Raw genomic sequence first — 26,640 nt, 5'->3', positions numbered from 1 at the left:
CGCTGTTGCCAGCTTCCACCAAATTCAGCATAGTTTTCTGTGCGCCGCCATATTGGGGCCAGCCGCCGCTCCCTCCAGCTACGCGAAGCACTCTTGCTCTCCACAAGGGTTGCCATGAATGGATTTAGTCGTGATCAGCACGGTTAGCAGTGACTTGCCATGTATTCAAAGGCCCTTTTTCAGGCGAAAGCCTTATTAAGGCGAAAGCATTAGATGCATCCAACGCGAAACGTAACCGTCGTTGGCGTCCAGCGTCGGTGTCAACATGAGCGATACATTAACTAGCAATACCATGGTATGACACCAAAGTATGACGTCATCATGAGAATCACTATGACGTAACACGTATGATGATATCGCCACACACTGTCGGCGGCGGTGTGAACACAAATGATTCAAGAAAACGGAAAAAAACGTAGGCCAGAGGTCACGTGCTGGATAGGTGAATGCGTGCGAGCCGACGGCGCATTGAAAGTCGCCTGACCTGAATGCCAATCGATGTCATCAAGGAGCCGACCGTGTGACGTCATCATGAAGTCAGAGAGCTCCGAAAATTGTGACGTGATCATAACGTTTCATGATGAATTCATCACACGACCTCACATGATGACGTCATCACACGCAATCGCTTGGTGAAACGTGTGTCCATCTCGGAGGCAATGCTTAACTACAAGTGGAAAATAAAAAGTTGCAATGCCTATGATCGCGGAGGCAATGCAAAAGCACGTTAGGTGCAGAAAGTTTCCGGGGTAAGGATCAACATAATCGAGCGAAATTGAGAAGGCTTTCTGCTTCTTGTCATCTTAAACAAAGGCATAGGGGGCCCTATGGTGACATAATACTGAGGTTACGCTGACGCGAACTCACGCAAGGGAGGCAACAGCTCAGACTAGCGAGCGCGTCTCCGTACAGACGCGCGGACGCTTCCCGTTTGTAGGCTTCCCACTCGCAATGCGTGGACGCAGCAACGACAACTTCGTTATCTACGCATTCGCGAGCACCGTGAAACACATATAACGTGTGCTCCAGCAAAAAACTGAACGAAATACGCAGTACTCACAGAGCAAATACGAGACGCACTCTCCCAGCCGTCTCGCTTCACTTGAGCCAGCCAGAGTTGTCGTCGGCCAGGGCTCGCTGGTAAGCGGAACATTCGCACGCCCTTTCTGTTGTGGTTAGTGCAGAGCGGTACGCAGCATCCAGGCATTGTAAGGCTTCACTGGCAGCGTTTAACACGCTACCGCAACGTTCGACGTCGTATTGTCGAGAACTAAACGCAACCGGGCGTAGACGCAGTGCGGGCACGAAGATGGGGTGACAGCTCGGCGTTGCTGTCTGGCAACATTGTGTTTTGGCGGGCTCCGGGGCGTTGGCGGCGTGTAGTGGGTCAAAGGCTGACATCGCCGTAAAAGGGCCGGTCATGTAGGCTCCCTAGCTCGCTCGTTCGCGATGACGCTGAATGTAACCGCGCGTTCGAAGAAAAAAATCAAAAGAAAGTGCTCAAGGCAATGACGCGCGCTGATCAAGGGGCGCATCTTCTTGTCTCCTTCTCATTCCCCTCCCTGCATAGCTTTCAGCGCACTCGCTGGTACGAAATGAGAGAGAAAGCGCTTAAAGCGTGCGGCAAATCCCTGTACCATGAGGCGATGCGAAGCCGGAGAACTTGCACAATCGCGTTCCGTTGGCGTTCGCTGGGCATGCTACCGACCTCGCGTCGTGCAAAGCGATGAAGAACACTACGCGCGTCGTGTCTTCCCTCTAGGCTGGCCGTTAATTCTCACAGGGCGTGCGGGAAACGTCGGCAGGTGCGTGAGAGAGAGGCAGCGTAGGAGAGGAGAGAGAGGGGTAGGGGACGCGCATGCGCTGGCCCTATCATGGCGCTGCGCAGGAGAGGATTTCGGCATGTCGAGCCCGCATTTCAGAGGAGCCAACCGAGGCAAGCGCTGGACTGAACGCGCGCAGCGCTCTGTCATTTGAAGGAGATGAGACTAGAGGAGGAGAGTAGCGTATGCGCCGTGAGAGCAGAAGCGAGAACGCAGGGGAAGCGCAAAAGTGAAGAGAGTAACGCGCAGCTGTTGGAGAGAGGGAAGGAGGAGAGTCGCGCATGCGTAGAGTCAGTGCGGTCCACAACGGTGCGTGCGGATGACCGCGCCGCGTTATATACCCCCGAGCAAGAGATACTTCGCCTCTAAAATTACGCCACAGTCACCTTCCCGCCTCATGCTTCGCATAACATCGATTCACACGGCAGATGGGATCTGCCGAATTTTAAAGGCGAAGCACCTTAGGGTCTCGGCGTGTCGGCGTGCATCGTGTCATCGTCGTCTGCTCCATTTGCTTGAGCGCAAGAGAGCGCGCCACCGCCTCAGCACTCGCCGTGTGCGAGAGAGAGCGAAAGGCGCGCGTTCACTATGAAAACGCTCTTTGTGCGATGAACGCTGAACTACCAGCTCGCGAGGAACGAGAACGCGCCCTCGCCCGCGAGAGGCAACGCCGACGCAGGGATCGTCTGCTAGCGAGTTTAGCGATTGGAACAATCGACTCCTCGTGCTGCACAACCTTTCACCGGCCACCCCGCATCTATAGGCACTGTAATTTGGCCTGAAATGTGGTGCCGGTGAGGGATTTTTGTTGTGCGTAGTTGAAAAATAAAGTTTCGCAGCGTGCACGTTAACTAAAAGCGGACTGCGGGTGACTGTGTCGAATATTTCTTCTGTTTCTCACTGCCCATTAGGAGTCATTTTGCTGTAGGAAACGCCGGCGCACACTGCATGCTTCCACAGGTTTCAAGTTAGTGTAGCTAAAACACCCTTCCTACATGCCTCGCCCCTCCCCAATTTTCTATATCGATATTAGTCTTCATTCCTTTCGTTACTAATATAAAAATGTATATATACCTATATTTTGCAGAGTTGGTTCGCTGTGAACATTCGTTTTGATTGCCGTAGATCTGATCTTGCTTATGTCAACATCAAACCAGTTATTGCTTCCCTCATCCACGTCAAATCTTTGATACTCGAAAGTATGAAGATGGTGATCTTCAATACAACTTGACATTTTGAATGAAAATCGCGAAGAAAATATCAGCCGGGGCAGACGCTCCCGTGCGCATGATACTCGTTCAGTTCATGTGCGCGTGTGAAATAGCAAAACTATGACGCACGCAGTCAATCTTGGAAGGGCTTTACGGACGTCGACTATCTTAATATGCGCGTGTTATTTCGTTCCAATTGGTTTAAAATGCATTTCCTTATGCCGTCATAGACGATTAATACAGGGTGCTAAGAGAAGGAGAAATTAACGCGGAAGCCGCGCGGGGAGTTCTGTAAGCAAGCCACAAGTGTAGAGCTTTATTCTAGGAAACTGTCGTTTAGGGCGTTCCTAGAACCATGCTGTCTTCCGTATTCTTTCTAGAAGTTGTCAGCGTCTGGAACGATGTCATGGAATGCGCGCCCCGCGACAACCGAAAGTTGTGCTTGGCATTAAATTTCCTCTAAATCCAAATTTTCTTCATGTTTACGATACTCCGTGAAGGCTTCACATTGTGTCCAAGTATCTCCGTGACATCGTTGAAAGTCCATTTGGCTGATATTTCTCAGTGTAAACCTAGATTTGTCATCGTTTTCTGGGTTGCACATGAATTGTTTTAGCTGGCGGTGAACATAAGTTTTTAGTAATTGTATCAAATCACGGGATTCACCCTTTTGCACAGACACAGCCTGAACGCAGCTAGCTCAGCTAGTGTCACCCCTCAGAGGTCGCGTCATTTTTGCAGCACACGCCGTAATTGGGTGATGTTTAGTTGCGCAAGCGTCAGTTATGGCCCAAGAGTGACAATGCATGATGTATTCTATGAGCAATGGCGTTATCAATGACTATGTGTAAATGCAACGTCGCTGTAGAGACCTGAAATATTGCGCACTCCAGTGCGTAGAATACATATATCTTAGTAAAATATTGAAACTGACGAGAGATATGTGCCATCAATATAAAGAGAGAGAAAGGAACGAAGAGGAAAGGCAGGGTGCTTAACCAAGTTTTGGCTCGTTTGGCTACCTTGCACGTGGGGTGGGGAATTAATAGAGAGGACAGAGAAGAAACAGCAATAGTAAGAAAGAGAGTGATTGACATGAATCTAAATACCGTAGAATGAAGGCGTAAATAGTGGAACCAGCGTGCAGTGATACTGGGCACTAGTATCTTTTAGGTACCACTATTTGCCAGTGAGCCGGGGACACGCGCATTTAAAATACCGTCCTGTCGCAGCAACATCCTCTTGTAAAGGACCTGCTACGAATGCCTTACACAAAGAACCTCTAATGCACTGACCCCTTAACCAACGCTAAGACGAACTGATGATGAAAAAATGCCCCAGATCCCCCAGAACATCCTGCGATGAAAGGGGTTGCGCTCCTGATAGGCCTCAAAAATTGGTTTTTACTTGCCGGCTGCATCTCTCGGCTTTTATTAGGGTGCGAAGCACGGTCACTGTTTCTCCACACCTACCACAGGTCGGAGGTTATCGCCAGACAAGTGATAGTTGTGTGTTGTCCTATTCTCAGTCTAGAGAAAAGGACATCACTTCTAGATTTTATAGTGGGTGGCCAATTACCTACAACTGCATTATTTAATTGAAGCTTGTTGCGAGTCTGGGCATCCGACAAGCGCTGCCAGTAGATTCAAAGACTTCTACGTAAATTAAGTTTCATGTCAATTACTAGGACAGCCATAAATATGCCACACGCGCTCCTTTTTCTGTTTTTATGTCACCGGCCCGTTACACATATAACCCCTGCATTGCGCACGTTGCGCCGCAATCTCTCGGAACGTGCCCGATTATTTGTTCTTCCTATGAGACTGCGCGCACAACGCAAACAATGCCGTTATTCTTGAAGTTACGCGGCCATCAACGGTAACGCTGAAATCTTCGATGCCACATGTACAAATGTGACCCGTCTTACCGCTGATCAGATTATTTGACGGCCAACGACTGTTTTCGCTGATGTAATTGCACTTTCAGTGTCATTCTGTTGCTTGCCACAAGTTCGCCCTATAAAAAGTTTGCTCATTACCTGCCGCAATTGCTTTGTTGAATGTCACAACCACGTGATATTTCTGGAGGTGCTTTATGTTCATGTTCCGGACGCCCCCGACAAGCCGTGAACCCAGCCCAAGTTGTGAGGAACACACCGACGCCATCAGTGACAGTCGAGCTAGCCGCAGACTAGAAGGACCACAACCGGAGTAGGACCCCTGCTGAATAAGACAATAACCACGACGAAGCGAGGAGACACGATGGCGTCCACTGCGTCACCCACAACGCTCTCGATGCAGGATCCCAGGGAGCCACTGAAGTTTAGAGGAACCACTTTTGAGGATCCAGAAAGCCGTCTTGAAAATTAAGAGAGGATTGCTGCCTACAACAACTGAGATCTCTACAAGAAGTTACATGTCTACTTTCGTTTCAAGGACTCAGCTAAACCGTTGTTCGAGAATAGGGAGTCGACCATGACAACCTGGGCAACTTTCGAACCGGCTTCCCAGGTGCTTTCACCAGCGTAGTCAGCAAGGAAAAGGCCGTGGCTTTGCTCGAGACACGGATGGAGAACTGAAATGAAAAACACAACCATCTTCGCGGAAGAGATGGCGCGACTGTTCCGCCACACCGACCCTGACATGGCCGAGAAGAAGAAAGTTCGTTTTCTTATGCGAGCGTTAAAGCAAGAGGTATTCGCTGGGCTGATGGGAAAACCACCCCAGGCAATCGAAGAATTTATCTCTTAGGCGACAGCGATCGAGAAGACGTTAGAAATGCGGATACATCAATACAATTGTCACTGTATTGATCATATAGAATTGTCACTGTATTGATCAGGCTCCGACGACCAGTGTGAAACCGTCCGAGCCTTCGTGCGTGAAGAGCTGCAGAAGCTGTTTCTTCAGTCGCATCCTCAAGTACAGGCAATTGCTTATACATTCCGTGCGGAAATTCAGCAAACTCTGCGCATTGCCGAACCAACGAAGCAACAGCCCGAAGCTGTGAGCTACGCTGCTGCAGTGCGCCGCAACGCTCCTCCTTCGCGTCCAGGTAAAGACGCTTCACCGCCGCAATTCCGCCGCCAGACACCACCGGCGCCACCAGGCATACCGCACGCCAGTCGACCAGCGCTACACGCCGAGGAAAAGCGACGTTTGACGTGCCAGCAACCACGGCCCTCTCTGCTACGATTGCGGAGGAGGCGGCCACACCTACCGCCTCTGCCAGTACCTTCAGATGGGACCGCGTGGTTTCGCCGTCAACACACAGCGTCCACAGAGTGGCAAGCTGCCACGCGACATAACCGATTACCTGGCCGCAAGTGACTGGAGACCTTCGTCGAGTTCGCCGTCGCCAGGACGCGAACTGTCCCTTCAGCGATAACCGTACACGCACGCGGGCTCAGCGAAAAACCTCGACGATACTTCGGGCCATGCAAGGTGCTTCGAAGTCTGTTCGCTCGGGACTATGAAGCTGTACGGGACGGCACTACGAACTCTCAGCAGCGTCGTGCACGATTCTAAATAGTCGACATCGTGCGCATTAAGCCGTTTTGTACACGTTAGCAAACCTGGGGTCTATATTTCTTGCTTTCTTTATCATTGTCCTTTCTTTGTGTATCCATTTTTTCGCATTCATGTTCTCTTTTAAGAATCGGCACGATGCTTTTTCAGAGGGGCGCGATGCCACACGCGCTCCTCTTTCTGTTTTTATGTAACCAGCATGTTACATGTATAACTACCACCTTGCGCAATCCGCGCCCGAATGTCTGGGAACATTCCCGATTACTTTTGAATCTTCCGATAAGACTGTGTGCCCAACGTGAACAATAAGTTTATTCTCGAACTCACCTGGGCCCCAGCGATAACTCTGGAATCTTTGATACCACATGTATAAATGCCGACGCGCTTTACTGCTGATGATATGATTCCACGACCGAAGACTGTGTGCGCTGATATCGTTGCACTGTGAGTGTTCTTCCTTTTCTGGCCACAAGTTAGCCCAATGAAGAATTTGATCTTGACCGGCTGCGATCACTTTCTTCACCGTCACAACCACGTGACAATACGTAGGCAGCTTCTGCGTGGACGGATGCGGCTACCTGCTACCGTTGGGTAAGTGCACTGCCATCGATATCCCAATGCTCTGGCTCCCAACATTGCCATATGTTGACCAGAGGCGTAAAGAGAGCCCCGCAGTGTATAAAGTGATCTAACTAGAGGATGACTCTGCAAATGCGGTGGCCTTAACGTCTTTACAACACTCAAGGAGTCCAAGTACACTCTATGGCTAAATAACCCGTAAGCGGTGTAACGGAGCCCGATAATCGCGCGTGATGAACGGATAGACTGTTGAAGGAGCAACCACGGAGGAATACGTGCCATGTGCAAACCAGTTGGTTTCCGAAAGGAGCAACCACGGGGATATGCAGGCCGTGCGCAGAGATACGTCCGTGCGCAAACCGTTGCAAAGGAAACTAACCGTCCTCCTCGCTGGTAATCTTCCCACTTGTGCTCGCGGTGGCCTGCTGTTGGTTGTGCCCGCTCGAAAGTTAGTTCAACGATGCAGGAACTATGCCACAGCGCCTTAGATCTACACATATGCTTCGGGGAGGATGTGGTGTTTCTTTGACGTTTCGCCGCACCCATGAAGTCTGAGCTGGTGTCGACACGCCGCGCTGCATTTCTCCTGCGTAATCCCGGCACCACATCGCCACCGGCTGGGAATGGCAATGGAGAAGACGGTAGGCCCATTGAATCCGTGGTTTCACTCTGACTGTGGGAAGAAATCTGCACCGGATTCTTTCACAAATAAGTGACCATTTTTTATTCCGCCTTGCCTGTCGCAAACGATCGCGAAAGGCGATAGTATCGCATTTGGTGACGTAGAATCTGACGCGTTCAATAACTGAAGAAACACTTGCGTGTGACGTCACTGTTGCACTGGCCGTTGGTGTTACGAATGCCTCACAACACAGGAGTGAGCGTGCTGCACGAGCGCAGAGCGACCCGAATTGCGGCGTTTTCGAGCGTATGATGGCTTCTGCGCAGAGGCCAGACTTGACTGTGGCTGTTTGAAATACAGGACGTGTTGAAAGTGCTTTCAACGTTTTTTTCGTGCAATTGTGTAATGCACAGTTTACTATTTAAAGAATGCAACTTTGTGTGAAATGTATTTTCATTGAAAGTTTAACACAGTGTACTCAGAAAGCTCACCTATACTGTGCCGCCGCAGCGACATCGTCTCAATATCTCAACATGTTGCCGGTGCGCGATAAACCACGCAAGCAACGCGCATGGTACATGTTCCTGGAACGTTTAAACCGTGAAAAAACACGCGCTGACAGAGAACGAGTACTAAAAACACCCCAAGGTAATGCTCGCTGAAAGCTTCGGCGTAAAAAATGCTGTGCACATCCACCGATGATTGAATACTAGAAGCTACCGTCTATGTCATTGAAATGATAGACTTCACCACCAACCAACGGTGATAAGATGTGTTCGTTTACTCCAGGCCTGTCAGGAGCGCCGTAGAGCACCGTCACGTCGGCGGAAATACTAGATGGCGCCCTCACTTTTCCGGTTTTGCTCAATAGCCAATCAGCGCGCACCAAAGACTTTTGCGATTGTCGCCTTTTGCGGTCGTTTGAGAATACGGCCCCAGACGTTCGTTACCTTGAGGCATCCACTGAGAACCGAAGCTAGGCTAGCATTTGCGAAGGCGATGTGCATGGGGCCCACTAACTTTATCGCGATCTACTCTTGAAAGCAAAGCTCAACCGTCCTCCAAGTTTTTGTTCTGCAAGTCTAGCTTATGTTGCAGGCGAACAAGTTACACGGAGAAATAATTGAGGTTGAAGAGCGTTTTTGCGCGCGCCGGTCATTTACCAACCAAGCTACAGCGCAGTTGTTGTTGGCGAAACATGTTCGCATTGGTATTTCTTCTTAGTTCAGGTAGCTGATAAATTCGAATAAAATTAGTGTTACTTTGTTTCCGGCATTGTCAGGGCTCCCTCGTTACCCTGAACAGCGCACGAAGCATTGGGAAGTCATGGCAGAACGAAGATACAAAACCAGCAGCTAGCACCTGGATTCGACTGGATTCGTTTTTGCGCCCAACAAAACTTGGCAAATCGAGCTTATGGGCTTGTCGAAAGATGGCGTTGTAGATTTTCAATATCCCCTAGTGCTGTTGCAATAAAAAGCGGGCTCGGGACGTGGCGTAAGACACCTTTCGATCGTCTTGTTGTGCGGCCTCCACTTGTTATTCGTAAGCCTCGCGTCAGTAGCGTCGAAGATTTTCCCATTGAAGTCGACGAGCTCCACGTTCTTCTGAATAAGGTGGGCAGCGTGATAGACCACTCGAGTGGCATCGGGAATGGAAGCCTGCAGTTCGTCGGTCGGGAGCGTAATTGGTGTCGTGACGCTGACCCTGACGACGCCACGTTTCTTGCGCAGCCCCACCACTGAAGGCATGGAAGCAAGAAGTCTTGGAAGGACGATGACGGGGGGATTTCTGCACCAGAAAGAATGTCGCGCAATAAAGACCCGAGCCCCGGACCAAGCACTCCATCCTTTTATTCTCCTGCTCATGCTGTCCTTCTGCCTCATCCTCTTCTCTACTACCTCTTGTCGCTCCCGTCTGCAGTCATCAACAAATTCGTAAAACATCTGAAAATGTTTCTATCCTATTCATTGAATTACCTTGCGGCGAAGCTGTGATTTCTTATGCCTTCACGGTCGGCATGATCAAAGTTTTTTCAACATACGTACAACCGATGTTGATTACCATGAACCAGAAGCCATCAAGGCATGGCGGGTTCCATGACCCAATTTTTGACGCAGAAAGAAAGACCCATTAAAGAAAACATCATAACATCATACAACAGAAATAATGAGACGTTCACACTCAGAACTGTGAAAATACTTCATTATAGAAACTTAGAAATACTACTGGGCATTGATACACTACGAAAAGCTCAAAATCAAAGAAGAAAAAAACAGAAAAACTGAAAACAAAGAACGTTGCACTTCATACACAAGCTTTGTGGGACGTAATATACGAAATATTTTGTGCTACAGCATATGTAAAACATGATAGCATAGTACAAAGAGGAAAATGGAAGAGACATTTTATAGAGCTAATACACCGCATGATAAGCACTTGCACATAAGCACTTGCAGCAGGCCCCGAGCCAGGGGGGGTGGGGCTGGGCCCCCCCCCCCCCCTTTTCCATAATTTTGATGGCACATGGTGTTTTATCGACAGTAATTAATGAAAGTAGGCTCTTTTCTTAAATAGTCAAGGCTTTCAGCAAGTGGGCCGCCCTCGCGAAAAATTACTGGCTACGGGCCTGACTTGCAGTTACACACATGTTTATTCTATCATACACTATGAAGCGTTATATAACGTTTTTTTGTATTTAAGTGATAGAGTAGTCTAAAACGCAGCAGCGAAATTCTTTCTCAGCTTATTCAATACCTCATTTCCTCAACTCACTTCATTTCGAGCCTAATGCAGTTTTCGCCGAACAAAAAATAGTCAGCCCTAAACGGGGAGAGAGCTAAAGGGCAAAAAATACGTCCAAGTCAGAGTGAGGTTGTTATCACGAGATCTTTTGGGATACATAAAAAGTGTAAGAAAATCTTTTAGCACGTGTATCATTGACATTAGGCAAGGCAATGACCCAGTGCGTACGAAATAGCTACAAGTGCAAAACAAGTTCTGCTGACGTTGTTGGAAAACAAGATCGTTGAACGGGTCAAGTAAACAATTTCGTGTAATTGACACCTGGAACCTTATAAAAGACGTAAATGTAAGAGCGTTTGAGAAAACATGGTGCCCAAGCATCGTTCAAGGGAATACGAACTGAAAACGTCATTCTGGAACATCTCCGGCAGCTGGTGTCCATGCGTGTCATCACTATCTCAAAGTGCCTCCGCATTTTCCCAATACCCCACGTTGTTTCCGGTCGTTAAGTGGGTAGCGTAGCTCGCAGTGCTATAGAGAAGCTCCCAGATGCGCTTAATGTGGCCTTGCTGGCTACGTCATCAGTGCAGTCAGTGTGCAGGAGAACTCTCGCAAAAGCTATGAAGCATCGCATAGAGCTCATAGGAGATCCTACCTGTAATGGACGAGAAACATTCCAGCAGATCCGACGCATTGTGGCCATCGATTAGATGGGAAACAGTCATCGAGTCGCTGCCTAGGCCACATTTTCTGGCTTTTAGCGAGATGTTACGATGGGGATGGGTGACAAGGTGTAAATGTAGTGCGTGCATACCTTGGGTCATCAGATACGTTGACTACACTGGCGGTAAATAGATTCTTTATAGACCGACATAACATCGGCACTTAAGTTAGAGCAAGGACGTCGATTTTGTCGAAACGAAGTAGACGCCGTGGAAAGCTAATGAAGACATTACTTTTTATTTATACTGTGAATTCCGTCAGGTATCATTACCAGAAAGATGTTATTATCGCCGCACATTTAGTCAGTCGTGCGTGGACGAGCAACGCTTTGCATATAGCCAGCACTGCAATCGCATTGGACGTTACACAATTGTAGTGAATGGACAAAACTTGTGGAAGGAATTTATGTGTTTGTGAACTTTTGGTGGAATTTCGATATGTTTTCGACTTATGAGAATGAAGAGGACGGCGACATGAAGGCGAGCCATGGACAGGTGGCACACGCGGCGGCGGGACAAGAAAAGAAGACGAGAAAGAAGAGAGGCGCGTGTGGAACGCGCAGAGGGCTGAGCGAAGCAAGCCGAAGGACACGCCGGACCAGGGCGCTGTCCGAGAAGTTGTCGTGGCCGTGCTCAGCGAGGACTGGTGCTTGCCTGGTGTTTCGGGCGTTGGCGGTGGCTCCAGCGAGGACGTGCCGGACCAGGGCGCTGTCCGGGGAGCTCCTCCTGCCTGTTCTCGGTGAGACCTGGGGAGCCGAGCTACCTGCCTGAGGCTACCGGTACAGGGCGCGGCTCCTGCTGTGTCGGCGGGCAGGCGTCACGAGTTCCTGAACACCGTCGCCACCTGGGACGGCGCAAGGCCGTGATCAAACGGGAGGCCTTCCGGAGGCCTTGTCTTGTGACGTGTCACCTGCGTGCTTGGGCTCGCCTTCGACGAGACTCGTCGCCGCACGTGGACTGACCCTCCGCAAGACGACATCTACAAGTCGTGAGATGTTTTTTTGTAACCTTTGTCTGACATTCCGCGGGTAGGACTTTCACATTAATTGATGTGTCTTTATCTCTGTGCTTGTTCTCCGTGATCGTCCCTAGAATCCCTTGTCCCTATAAATGTTTATTGAAACTTATTCGTGCGTATTCTCTTGTCGCCTGTTCCGTTGAGCCACGCACTCGCAAACGTGACGAACTACCACTCGGTCCTTACAATTTTCTGGCGTCCACGACAGGACCAAGCTCTTCCGTACACCTTAGAGCCTCACGTTGCTTGTGTGTGGTGGGCGGCAATGGACGAAAAGAGAACGCTCGTTGAGTTAGGGAAGGTGATGGGACTCACTGGAGAGGCCTTGCAGGCATGGGTTAGCGCAGAGCAGAAGGACATGAGGGATCAGCGAGCTAAGGAGCGGGAAGAAGCGAGGGTAGCGGCGCAGGAGGAACACGCGCGAGAGTTAGCGCGTATGGAGGCTGAACGGGCGCTCCTCGAAGAGCGAAGGCGTGTCTTGTAGGCAGAGCGTTCGAGTCCGAGAGTCGTAGGCAATGAGACAGGTGGTGGGCAGGGTTTTCGCAGCCCCCAGAAGATGATTCCTCCCTATAACGAGGGTAGGGATGAACTAGATGCCTATATACAACGGTTTGAAAGAGTAGCGTCTAGTCAAGGTTGGCCACAAGAGAAGTGGGCCTTATCGTTGAGTCTTTGTCTGACGGGCGAAGAACTAACGGCAGTTGGTCGGATGTCCGCGGAAGACGCTACCGATTATGCCAAGCTGAAGCAGACGCTACTGCAGCGGTTCCGCTACACGGAAGAAGGGTACCGTGTGAAGTTCCGGGATGCCAAGCCTGAAAATGCTGAGACCGCACGGCAATTTGCTGGTCGTCTTCTAGGATACTTTGACCACTGGCAAGAGTTAGCCAAGACAGCAAAGACATATGAGGCGCTGCGGGACAAAATTGTGTCTGAGCAGTTTTTACGACGCTGCGAAGAAAAACTGGCGATCTTTCTGAAGGAAAGAGGATGTGATGACCTAGACACAATGGCCACGACAGCCGACCAGTACTTGGAAGCTCAAGGCATAAATAACCTTGCTAAAGGCAAGGAAACCAGAGAAGAGAAGGGAAAGCCGCCTGGCCAGTATAAAGGATCTGCAACGACGGCAAGCAAGGGATAACCTCTCTGCTTCCTCTGCAGCAAGCCGGGACATAAAGCTTCCGACTGCTGGACCAGAACGAGGGCACCGAAGCCACCATGCTGGAAATGCAAGAAGACAGGTCACAGCGCCGATATGTGTCCAACCGGCTCTGGCAGACATGGTGAAGCTTCATGCACACTTCTAAGACATGAGGTGCAGAGTGACCCAGAAAAACTGAAGCCTCCGCAACAAGGTGCACGCAACAGTGACGACGTGCTTGACGCTGCTCAAAGCGGTACAACGTGCTGTGGAGCGCTGGAAAAGATGCCGACGGTAATTGGTCGTCTTGAGGGAACCTTTGTGACGGTCTTGCGAGACACCGGCTGCAACACGGTTGTAGTGAAACGGTCCCTCGTTCCTGACTCCAAGCTGACTGGTAATACCCGCGTTATACGCCTACTCGACCGGCCTGAAAAGAGTTTGCCGGAGGCTGAAGTATTTATTGATTCCCCGTTTTTCAGAGGAGTTGCTCGTGCCGTTTGCATGGGGAACCCTCTGTACGAGGTCATTCTTGGCAACATCGAAGGTGCTGTCCCAATGGGGGATCATGATTCCAAGAAAGGCAATTCATCGAAAGAGGAAGCCAAGGATACAGATACAGAGCCTAAAGTACGGAGTGAGGAAGTGACGGCCGCTGCAGGAAAGACGGGAAAGCTGCAAAAATTACCTGCACCGCAAGTTGACCCCTTAAACGTCAGCCGGGAAGAACTTCGGCAATTGCAGAGCACGGATCAGACACTGGAGGCTTGTTTCCAGGCATTGGACCAAACGACAACGTCCAAGAAACGAGCTACTACCAAGTTCGTGCTGGTCCATGGCATCATTTTCCGGCATTACCAGACTGCGGAACAGCGACACTTCGAACAACTGGTGGTTCCGAAGAAGCTACGCGCCACAGTAGTGAAGATGGCACACGAGGGATTGCTCGCTGGACATCAGGGGCAAAAGAGGACAGTAGACCGTGTCCTTGCAGAGTTTTATTGGCCTGGAGTACAAGCGGATGTCACACGCTTTGTAAAATTGTGTGACATGTGTCAGAGAATAGTACCAAAGCACCTCGTGGGTCGTGTGCCTTTGGGGAATATGCCCATAATCGAGACTCCATTCCACCGAGTCGCGATTGATATTATCGGTCCTCTGTCCCCAACTTCGGAAAAAGGAAATAGATACGTCTTAACCATGATAGACTTTGCTACGCGCTACCCAGATGCGGTAGCCTTGCCGAGTATTGAAACGGAGCGAGTTGCGGAAGCACTACTAGAAATGTTCGCTCGCGTTGGAGTCCCACGAGAAATAGTGAGTGACCGTGGTAAGTCATTCACATCTAACCTAATGCACGAACTGGGACGATTACTGTCATTTCGACAACTGCCCACAACGCCGTACCATCCCATGGCGAATGGGCTTGTCGAAAAATTCAATGGGACACTCAAGCAGATGATTCGGCGAATGTGTCAGAAGTGCCCTAAACAATGGGACAGATATTTGACTCCACTACTGTTTGCGTATCGTGAGGTCCCACAAGCGAGCCTTGGCTTTTCACAATTTGACCTCCTGTACGGAATATTCGTGCGTGGCCCAATGTCCATCCTCAAGGAATTGTGGACAAGTGACAACATCGATTCTGAGATCAAGACCACGTACGGATATGTCCTCGAGCTCCAAGAGAGGTTACAGAACACCTGCAAGATAGCTCATGAAGAGCTCGAGAAGGCTAAAGCTTCACAAAAGAAGTATGATGATAGAAAGAAAAGACCTCGAGAGCTCTATGCAGGCGATAAAGTGCTGCTGCTCCTTCCATCGGACAAAAATAAGCTACTCCTCACATGGAAAGGTCCCTTTACATTCGTCGAAAGACGCAACGACTGGGATTATCTAGTAGACCTGGGTTCGCGAGTTAGCTTATTTCACGCTAACCTCCTCAAAAGATATGGGGAAAGGGAAATACAAAGCCATCACTGATAGTGTCCTTTTGAACAAAGATGTACGTGTTATGTTTGCTTAGAACGATCGCAAAAGAGGTACAACATTATGTAAATTGTGCCATTGTGTGCTGTTGTACTTGATGACTGTGGAAAAGTTGTTGTGCCGAACAACTTTCTTGAGTGGGGGGATAATTGTAGGGAATGGAGGGAATTTGTGGAAGGAATTTATGTGTTTGTAAACTTTTGGTGGAATTTCGATATGTTTGTGCGGACTTATGAGAATGAAGACGACGGCGACATGAAGGCGAGCCATGGACAGGTGGCACACGCGGCGGTGGGACAAGAAAAGAAGACGAGAAAGAAGAGAGGCGCGTGTGGAACGCGCAGAGGGCTGAGCGAAGCAAGCCGAAGCTTCGCTCAGCTTCGTCGCCCGTCTGTTGAAGACTCTGCTCCTTCGGCGTTAGGTGCATCCTCCCGGGGGGTGCGGCCATAACGGGCGGTGCTGACTCAGGCAGACAGACTGATGTCTGTCTCGTCTTCCGGCCAGGCAAATGCTGCCTGGTCGGCCTGTCTTGCTCCTAATCATTTACCGATTGATGTTTTCTTGCGCAGCGGTCTGAGCAACGTTCCAGTGGCACTGGTTCCAACAAATGGGGAGTCCATTCGAATGAAGAATCCGAAAAGCATTCAGGAAGAGCTCCGGAAGGTGACTGAGCATTTCCAATTGATTACTGAGGTGCGTCAGTTTGGTCGTGGAGGTATTTTGTGCTGTTCACCGGACCAGGCCTGCGTTTCAGATCTTCTAAAGTGCACTACATTTGCCTCCCTCCCGGTGAGCTGTTTTATACCTTCTCACTTGGCCTGTGTTAAAGGTTTAGTTCGTGGGGTGGACTCGAGCCTTTCCCCGTCTGAAATTCTAGAGATGTTTTCTGTAGCAGGAGCAGTCTCAGTGTTCCGTTGCACGCGCAGCGTTGACAGCAGAAAGCTCCCGACCGAGTCGGTGATAGTTACCTTTGCTGGTACAACTAGACCGACAGAAATCAAGGCGTGGCCACTGATATATCGAGTTGAAGCGCTATCTCCTCGCCCACTGCAGTGCTATAAATGCTGGCGTTATGGTCATAGTGTAAAGGGATGCAGGTCAGTAGCGCGGTGTAAACTGTGTGCAGGACAACACAACGCTGACGAATGTGCATCACAGGAAAGGTCCTGTTATCTCTGCGGTGGTTCGCACTCAGCTGATGATGGTAACTGTCCCGCGAGGGCTCAGGAAATTCAAATCATGGAGACCATTGAACAAAAACGATGTTCTAGACGTGAAGCTCGAGCTGCCATCGCAGAGCGGTCTCGTGGGTACGCTAATGCTACGAACCGTAGTAATAATGTCACAGATTCCTCACTCTCAGAGGTAATAGCTTCTACTGTTGAAAAAACAATGACAAGGATAATGGAGAATCTTTTTGTAACGCTGACGGAATCGTTGGCTCAAATAGTGAACGCACAGATGACTCAAATACTGATGAGTGTAAACCAACCGGAAGGAACCCCGTTACTTTCTTCAACAAAGGAGGTAAACACAGGCTCGCAAGAACCAGTTTCCTTGAAAACCAGCCGCACGAAAATAGCACCTGATGGAGAGCAGTTATATTCACCAAAACCCGGGCCATCGAACACTAGCCGTAAGATAATTCCCGTTGAACAAGAATTGGAATGGAGCTCAGATTCAAGTTCTCTTGATTCACAAATGGAGACAGAATCTAGAAATATGAAACGGCGGGCATCGCCTAGAAAGCAACGTTCTCCAGTGAGTCCAAAAGGGAAGAGCAAAAAATATAAGGAAATCGCATCAAAAAACGACTTTTTGAAAGATAGCATATTGGATAAGGCAGTGAATGCTGCCGGTATCTCGTCAAAATAGGTGGATTAAAAATTTTACAGTGGAATTGCCGGTCAATTTTTTCTGCATCAACAGATTTATTTTACCTCTGCAATCAACATTCACCTGATGTTATTGTGTTACAAGAAACTTGGCTTTCGAAAGAAAAGAGCTTTCATCTAAAAAATTACCGCATATTTCGTTTAGACCGACCCTCTCGGGGTGGCGGTTTAGCAGTCTTTATTTCTCTGAAATTTCCTCATCGGGTAAGAATTACAGCTCAAGTAATGAACTTAGAAAGCGAAATTTTAGCATTAGATATTTCCCTTCCGGGATGTCTTCCCTTTTCATTAGTAAATGCATATTTTCCAGCAGGTGTTCAAAATTCTAATGTTTTAGATTCTGTAATTACATCTTGCAGGAAAGAAATTCTATTGGCAGGAGACTTTAATTCGCATCATATTTCATGGGGTTTCAGAACAGATACGTGTGGGAAACGTCTGTGGGATTTCGTTTCTAAGAATAATTTAACATGTATTAACCAGCGAACACCAACTTTCGCTTGTAATCGGTCTATCTCTGCGATTGATCTTACTTTCTGTAGTCCCAGACTCTCTATTTCTACATGGTCTACTTTGAACTCGGGTACAAGTAGTGACCATTTTCCTATATTCTTTGAGCTTGTGTTTCCCGTCACTTCACTAAACAGCAAGTCGATTACTCACATCAATTTTAATACATTTGAAAAGGTGCTACGAGTAGTTTTGTCAAAACGAACAGATGAAAATGAAGAGCAAAATGCTATGAACTTCAGCGATCTGATAAAGAAATCTCTAAATAAAGCTAAATTTACAGGAAATGTTTCTAAAAGCAATTCTTCTAATCCTTGGTGGAACTCGGATTGTACACGGGATTACAGAGTAAGAAAAGCTGCGTGGCGTAAACTGCTCTACAACCAATGTCCTAAAAATTGGAGGGATTATAAGTATGCGGCTGCGGTTTTTAAACGAACAGTCGCCACTGCAAAGGATTGTCATGATAACCAACGTTCAGAGTTCCTTTCAAAGCCTGGTAATAGGAAACCCCTTTTTAATTTCCTTAAAGCCAAAAAAGTAATTCCGTCACCAATTAACATCGAATCGGTAGTCTCCACGCCAATTGAGTTGTCTAGTTTCCTGGAAAATATTGCCAAAGGTCTTGAAAGTCGCTTCACGGCTGCGTGTTCATTCCACTCACGGTCCCCTGTCAAAAGTGACGACTTTGAAGAAGTGACAGCTTCGGAACTAGCACAAGTAGTGAACATCTTGCCCAATGCTGCGCCAGGTCCTGATGGCATAACCGCATCGGTAATAAAAATTGTACATAAAGTTTCGCCCCAGGATTTACTTGCAATAGTTAACCACTCTATTAGAAATTCATGGATCCCGCCTGAGTGGAGAATGGCGAAAATAATTCCTTTATTAAAAAAGCATGGAGCTGGATTCACTTTAGATAACATTAGGCCTATTTCGCTCACATCTAATCTGGTAAAACTAATCGAAAGAATCTTACACATTCGGATAGAAAATTGGTTGAACGAAAACATGATTTTGAGCCCATGCCAAATTGGATTCAGGCGTGGCTACTCCATTTGGTGTGCCCATGTTGACTTAGAAAGCAGGATACAATTAGCTCGTTCGAAGAAACACTTTTCCGCTTTAGTCACTCTCGATATTACAAAAGCTTATGACAGAGTAGAACACGTTAAATTAATAAATTCGCTAACGCAAGTAGATTTACCACACTACTTTGTTGCATGGGTATATTCCTTTTTAAAAAACAGAGAATTTTATTGCTCTCAATATGGTGTGTCTTCTTCAAACTATAAACAAACTAGAGGTCTTCCGCAAGGCTCGGTATTGTCACCAATATTATTTAATATATTACTGTGTTCTATCCCTGTACAACATGACGTGCAGGTGTATGTATATGCCGACGACATTGCATTTTTTGCTTCAGCTGCAGATATACATACACTGTATCAAATTCTACAAATATATATGAACACTCTGGAAACGTGGCTTGAGGGCATTAATTTATCTTTGAACATAAGGAAAAGCGCAATGGTAGTTTTCCCACTAAGTGTCCCAGTGCAAATTTCGTTACTTTACCGACAAGATGTCATTCCGCAGGTGGAATCAGTCAAGTATTTAGGGGTGATCTATACCGAAAAACTCAATTGGGATGCGCATATAGAAAATATGGCAGTTAAAGGAGCACGGGCGGTAGGGATGCTTCGTAGAGTCAGCAGTAAACGATCTGGTTTACGTCGTGATGTGCTCATTATGATTTATTGTATGTATATACGCCCGATATTGGAGTTTGGCTGCGTCTTATTTTCCGGAGCACCTGCGTACAAACTTCGACGACTGGTTCTGCTAGAACGCGAATCATTAAGATTATGTCTTGGGCTTACTAAATTTGTCGCAAATAATATTTTGTATAAAGAAGCGCGCCTGCCTTCTCTTCTTACACGGTTCCAAATTCTAACCGTACGTACCTTCCTAAAGATATATGCGACACCTCAGAGAAGGTCACTTTATGTTTTTATCAATGAGCCGACGTCCTTTTTTAACCAGCAGTGGTCTAGATTAAGGTGCCCACAAGTGATTGTCGCACAAAAGCTTTTGGAAAAAATACAAGTAAACCTTCGTGAAGTACTTGTACTTAACAGATCTCCTCAAACAATTAGAATAGAGTTCGACAATATATTTCCTAAAGAATGCAAACATTTACCCAATAGGTACCTGAATGCCGTTTTGGAAGACCACCTGTCACATTTAGAAACAAACATCGTTATAGCGACTGACGCTTCAGTTTGTGAAGAAAAGGCAGGAGTGGGAATTGCATCCTCAGCTTTGGATTGGTCTTTTTCAATTCGATTACCCGACTTTACGCCTATTTATCAAGCGGAATTGCTTGCCATTGTCCTAGCCTTACGTAAATTGCCCCTATCAATAACAGAAGCTGTCATTCTGACAGATTGTTTATCTATCTGCTCTGCATTAACTGCACCTAATTTCTCGAATGCCTTAGAAGTATTTTATTCCCTTGTCCCAAGACATTATCGCCTTATTCGCTTAGTGTGGGTACCAGGGCACAAGGGTCTAACCCTCAATGAATATGCAGATGCACTTGCGGTGGCATCACATAATGGTCCCATAATCTCGATATTGCCGACGGTGGCGTTCGTGTCAGCAGCACGATTTGAAAAGTTTGCAACGACGGATACCTTTGCCAAATCGGCTTTGGCAACATCTGAGTTTCCACACCTTAAGTATCCATGGAGAAATCGTTGGTGCTGCACTAGAAGGGAAGAAGTATCAATTACCAGGATAAGATGCCGAGTTCCCCCACTGAACTTCTACCTACACAGGTCGGGTCTGGTACAGTCACCCTTATGCCTCCACTGCAACGAGAGTGAATCTCTGCATCATTTCTTTTTAACATGCAGATTGTTCACCAATCAAAGAAAACGATTGCTAGATCAACCTCTCCGAAGGATGGGCTTAAATTTATCCCTTCCGGTGATTCTTTCCTTTGGTGCAACTGAAATGGGCTTTAGCCACAGGAACGTTTGCGCAGCAGTGTGCGAGTTTTTACGGGAAACAAAAAGAATAGAATGTTAAGTTTATGCACCATTTCTCTGTTTCAACCTATTCAAATGGTTTTTTTTTCTTTTTAACATCTGGATTGTACCAGTGAATCTAATTTTTTAAAACATTCATTCCTAAACTTATTCGTATTGTAAAACAATTTAATTTCTAAAATAAGGTACCGCCTGTTTCATGGCCGATCCCCCGTGGTGGGTTGCGCCAAGTAACTGAGGACCAACCAACCAACCAACCGAAGGACACGCCGGACCAGGGCGCTGTCCGAGAAGTTGTCGTGGCCGTGCTCAGCGAGGACTGGTGCTTGCCTGGTGTTTCGGGCGTTGGCGGTGGCTCCAGCGAGGACGTGGCGGACCAGGGCGCTGTCCGGGGAGCTCCTCCTGCCTGTTCTCGGTGAGACCTGGGGAGCCGAGCTACTTGCCTGAGGCTACCGGTACAGGGCGCGGCTCCTGCTGTGTCGGCGGGCAGGCGTCACGAGTTCCTGAACACCGTCGCCACCTGGGACGGCGCAAGGCCGTGATCAAACGGGAGGCCTTCCGGAGGCCTTGTCTAGTGACGTGTCACCTGCGTGCTTGGGCTCGCCTTCGACGAGACTCGTCGCCGCACGTGGACTGACCCTCCGCAAGACGATATCTACAAGTCGTGAGATGTTTTTTTTGTAACCTTGGTCGGACATTCCGCGGGTAGGACTTTCACATTAATTGATGTGTGTTTATCTCTGTGCTTGTTCTCCGTGATCGTCCCTTGAATCCCTTGTCCCCATAAATGTTATTGAAACTTATTCGTGCGTATTCTCTTGTCGCCTGTTCCGTTGAGCCACGCACTCACAAACGTGACGAACTACCACTCGGTCCTTACAACAATCAACCGCAAGAACGTATGTCAGGCAACCATCACCACGGTTACTGATTTATTACATTTATCAGTGACCTGGGCGGCGTGGTCCCAATGCGAGGGTAGCTGGAGCAGTTTTTCCGCGTTTGGCTGCTACATTAGAACCGCCACTTACAACAAACGGTACGTATTTATCTTGTTTAACCAGCAAAGAAATATTAAGACAGGTTAGCGCTAGGTGTGCCAAGGCTGAAGGAAGAGCAGAGCTGGATGATTATTTGCTGCCTTGCTTCTACCTGTGTACTGGCTCTTACCCACTACGGGGGATTGGCCAAGATGGCGGCGGTTATTGTAAATGAAAAATTAAGGTCTATGCAGGGTAAAAGGAAACGCGTTTTTTTATTAAAATAGAGAAAATTTTCGATACGCAGTAAAACTTAAAAAGAAAAAAAGGGAAACATTTATAGGATTTTTTGAATCATTTTAAAATTATTCATTATTCTTACGTAGGTTAAATTATTGTTTAATAATGAAATATTGAATTTAAGCTTGGTTTGGGAAGAGAGCTGATCAATGACTTAGCAAGCAATCTTCCGACCACACGAATGGGGTATCCTTTTGCGTCACTTAGTGTTTTTGGCATAATCCTTCTCCTTGTATCTCCCAAGAATTCGCAGAGGGCCCCGCAGACGTTCCTGTCGCTAAATTCCAATGAAGCAGCCCCAAAGGACAGAATATTCGGAGTACTAAGTGGAATTCCTAATTTTTTGAATAAAGTTTCCAAGCATTTCTTCCTTTTATTTTTGAAACGGCGATATCTTAGTAGCAAACGATCTTCGTTCTGTCTGTTACTTTTTCGTTCATCATCGTGCTGTTTTTTCTACCTGTTTTGTTTTGCATTTCTTTCGTTTTTATCTATTTTTTCTCTCGCTTTCTACCTCTTTACATGTTTTTTTGTTTCTTTCGCTCTCTATCTCTATTTCTCGCTTCTTTTCTCTCTCTCTCTCTCTCTCTCTCTCTCTCTCTCTCTATATATATATATATATATATATATATATATATATATATATATATATATATATCAAGTTTTCGTTCGCTCTTTGCTTCTCTTTCTGTTCTCCATTTCTTTTCTTTCTATTTCTCTCTTTCTTTTTATGATGTGCATTACTCTCTCCAGTCCTTTTTTCTATGCCGAACCCCGCCTCGCAAATTTTTTTTTCTCCAGAAATTTCTGCTTTTTCTATCTATTTTTTTGTTTCTATCTCTCTCGGTGCTCTTTATTTCCCCCATCAGAGTCGTCCGAATCGTGCGCCGGTTGGAAACTCTGGGACGCTTGAAGACTTCGCTGGATGGGAGCAGGAGCGCGCGCGCACAACCAAGTGCTGCCATTTGACGTCGGAGGGAAAACCGCGATTGGAAACTCTGGGACGGTTAAAGACTTCGCTGGATGGGAGCAGAAGCGCGCGCGCACACCCAAGTACTGCCATTTGACGTCGGAGGGAAAACCGCGGTTGGAAACTCTGGGACGCTTGAAGACTTCACTGGATGGGAGCAGAAGCGCGCGCGCACACCCAAGTACTGCCACTTGACGTCGGAGGGAAAAGCCGCGGTTGGAAACTCTGGGACGGTTGAAGACTTCGCTGGATGGGAGCAGGAGCGCGCGCGCACACCCAAGTACTGCCATTTGACGTCGGAGGGAAAAGCCGCGGTTGGAAACTCTGGGACGGTTAAAGACTTCGCTGGATGGGAGCAGAAGCGCGCGCGCACACCCAAGTACTGCCATTTGACGTCGGAGGGAAAACCGCGGTTGGAAACTCTGGGACGCTTGAAGACTTCACTGGATGGGAGCAGAAGCGCGCGCGCACACCCAAGTACTGCCATTCGACGTCGGAGGGAAAAGCCGCGGTTGGAAACTCTGGGACGCTTGAAGACTTCGCTGGATGGAAGCAGAAGCGCGCGCGCACACCCAAGTACTGCCATTTGACACCCAAGTACTGCCATTTGACGTCGGAGGGAAAAGCCGCGGTTGGAACCTCTGGGACGCTTGAAGACTTCGCTGGATGGGAGCAGGAGCGCGCGCGCACATCCAAGTACTGCATTTGACGTCGGAGGGAAAAGCCGCGGTTGGAAACTCTGGGACGCTTGAAGACTTCGCTGGATGGGAGCAGAAGCGCGCGCGCACACCTAAGTACTGCCATAAGACGTCGGAGGGAAAAATCGCGGTTGGAAACTCTGGGACGCTTGAAGACTTCGCTGGATGGGAGCAGAAGCGCGCGCGCACACCCAAGTACTGCCATTTGACGTCGGAGGGAAAAGCCGCGGTTGGAAACTCTGGGACGGTTGAAGACTTCGGTGGATGGGAGCAGGAGCGCGCGCGCACACCGAAGTACTGCCATTTGACGTCGGAGGGAAAAGCCGCGGTTGGAAACTCTGGGACGCCTGAAGACTTCGCTGGATGGGAGCAGGAGCGCGCGCGCACACCCAAGTACTGCCATTTGACGTCGGAGGGAAAAGCCGCGGTTGGAAACTCTGGGACTGTTGAAGACTTCGGTGGATGGGAGCAGGAGCGCGCGCGCACACCCAAGTACTGCCATTTGACGTCGGAGGGAAAAGCCGCGGTTGGAAACTCTGGGACGCTTGAAGACTTCGCTGGATGGGAGCAGGAGCGCGCGCGCACACCCAAGTACTGCCATTTGACGTCGGAGGGAAAAGCCGCGGTTGGAAACTCTGGGACGCTTGAAGACTTCGCTGGATGGGAGCAGAAGCGCGCGCGCACACCCAAGTACTGCCATTTGACGTCGGAGGGAAAAATCGCGGTTGGAAACTCTGGGACGCTTGAAGACTTCGCTGGATGGGAGTAGAAGCGCGCGCGCACACCCAAGTACTGCCATTTGACGTCGGAGGGAAAAGCCGCGGTTGGAAACTCTGGGACGCTTGAAGACTTCGCTGGATGGGAGCAGGAGCGCGCGCGCACACCCAAGTACTGCCATTTGACGTCGGAGGAAAAAACCGCGGTTGGATACTCTGGGACGGTTGAAGACTTCGGTGGATGGGAGCAGAAGCGCGCGCGGACACCCAAGTACTGCCATTTGACGTCGGAGGGAAAAGCCGCGGTTGGAAACTCTGGGACGGTTGAAGACTTCGCTGGATGGGAGCAGAAGCGCGCGCGTACGCCCAAGTACTGCCATTTGACGTCGGAGGGAAAAGCCGCGGTTGGAAACTCTGGGACGCTTGAAGACTTCGCTGGATGGGAGCAGGAGCGCGCGCGCACACCCAAGTGCTGCCATTTGACGTCGGAGGGAAAAGCCGCGGTTGGAAACTCTGGGACGCTTGAAGACTTCGCTGGATGGGAGCAGGAGCGCGATTGGCGCTCTTGCTCTCTCCTCTACACACCATCTGCTTCGCTAAGCGAGGTACCCACTACGCATTTGTAAGGCATTGTGTGCACTTTGTTCATGCTGTCTGTGGCTGATCACGATGAATTATGGCTGAGTACTTTGTAGTGGGTGGGAAGCTTTGAACCACCCACTCGTTGCGCCATTAGCATTGCGTCATGACTGGTTGTCATTTTACTATTCTGCCACGCTATATTACATAGGTTAACACGATTCCTTGCCCGGCATGACGCCTGTATAGGGTCGTTTTAAACTTAGCTTCAAACACCAGCGTAGCTCTGCAGTAGGATACTCGACTGCCACGCAGGGCCCGCATTCGAATCCGATGCGATCCTGGGTATTTTCTTTCAGATTTTATTTTTTCATGTCTATCGGTTACGTCACCGACGTCGACGGCGCTCAACCCAGAATGGGCGCCTAGAAGCTGCGTTCTATAAAACAACTAACTAATAAATTTCGGTCGAAAGTCACGTGATATTGAAGGGAATGTGGGTGTGTGCGCAGTCAGCGTACCACAAGTCACAGGATCTCAGTGTAACGTAACATCATGACTTCAGAGAGCGGGAAGACTTGTGACGTCCTTATGAGGTCATGATGACGTTACAACATGATGGCACATCATAGCGTCATCGCAGGTCATCGTCGCTTTATCAAAGGCGGGCCGCACATGCAGGCTGTGCAAAATCATGTGAGCTTCAGAAAGCTTGTAATTTCTCCGATCATAGAGGCAGTGTAAAACAACGTCAGGTTCACAAAGCTTTCGGAGGCGAGGGGGGGGGGGCGAGCAGCACATCCACTGATAAGAAAATAAAGAAGAAAAGGATGGCTTTCTCTTCGAGTCATGTTAGGCATTATTATTAGCTTTACACAAGTTAAGTATTTCAGTTAGAGTAGTTGCAATTCTAACCGACTCTTTATCTGTATGCTCTTCGCTTTCCGCATCTGGTGAAGTGCCCATACTAAAGCTCCTTAAGGTACTAGCTCCCGCTAATCTTCAATATATTCATTTAATATGGGTTCCAGGACACAAAGGTTTGTTGTTAAATGAAATGGCTGATTCTTTAGCAAAGGCGTCGCTTTTGGCGCCGATTATTTGTGTTTTCCCGCTAACAGCTTACATCACGATGGCAAGATTTCACTCACTAACGTACAGAAAAAGTTTCTCAGACTCAGCATTGACTGCTTCTCCAGAGTATAAGCACCTCTCATTTTCCTGACGCAGCAATTTATCCACGTCAAGAATAATGGAAGTAGTCATGACGAAATTTCGTTGCCGCGTTAGCTCCCTCAATTTTTTACTTGCATAGAGCTAGTTTAGCGATTTCCCCACTGTGCCTCTTCTGCAATCAGGAGGAAACAATCGGTCTTTTCTTTTTATCCTGTCGCCGGTTCACGACATTGAGGAAAAGAATCATAGAGCCACCTCTTCGAAAGCTGGGCCTGGAAGTATCAGAGCCGGTTATACTTTCTTTTGGGGCCACCACTCTGGGATACAGCCACAGGGATGTTTTCTTCGCCATTGAGGAATTCATTCGACAGTCTAAAAGA

General features: G+C 48.3%; 1 protein-coding gene across 4 annotated transcripts in view; it reads right to left on the bottom strand.

Moving 5' to 3' along the window:
* Positions 1-26,640, bottom strand: part of LOC119383870 (uncharacterized) — a 164,592-nt gene that overhangs the window by 27,876 nt on the left and 110,076 nt on the right. The gene's annotated exons all lie outside the window — the stretch shown is intronic.

Source organism: Rhipicephalus sanguineus, chromosome 2, assembly GCF_013339695.2.
Source record: "Rhipicephalus sanguineus isolate Rsan-2018 chromosome 2, BIME_Rsan_1.4, whole genome shotgun sequence".
NCBI lineage: Eukaryota > Metazoa > Arthropoda > Arachnida > Ixodida > Ixodidae > Rhipicephalus > Rhipicephalus sanguineus.
This window is presented reverse-complemented; position numbering and strand designations above follow the sequence as displayed.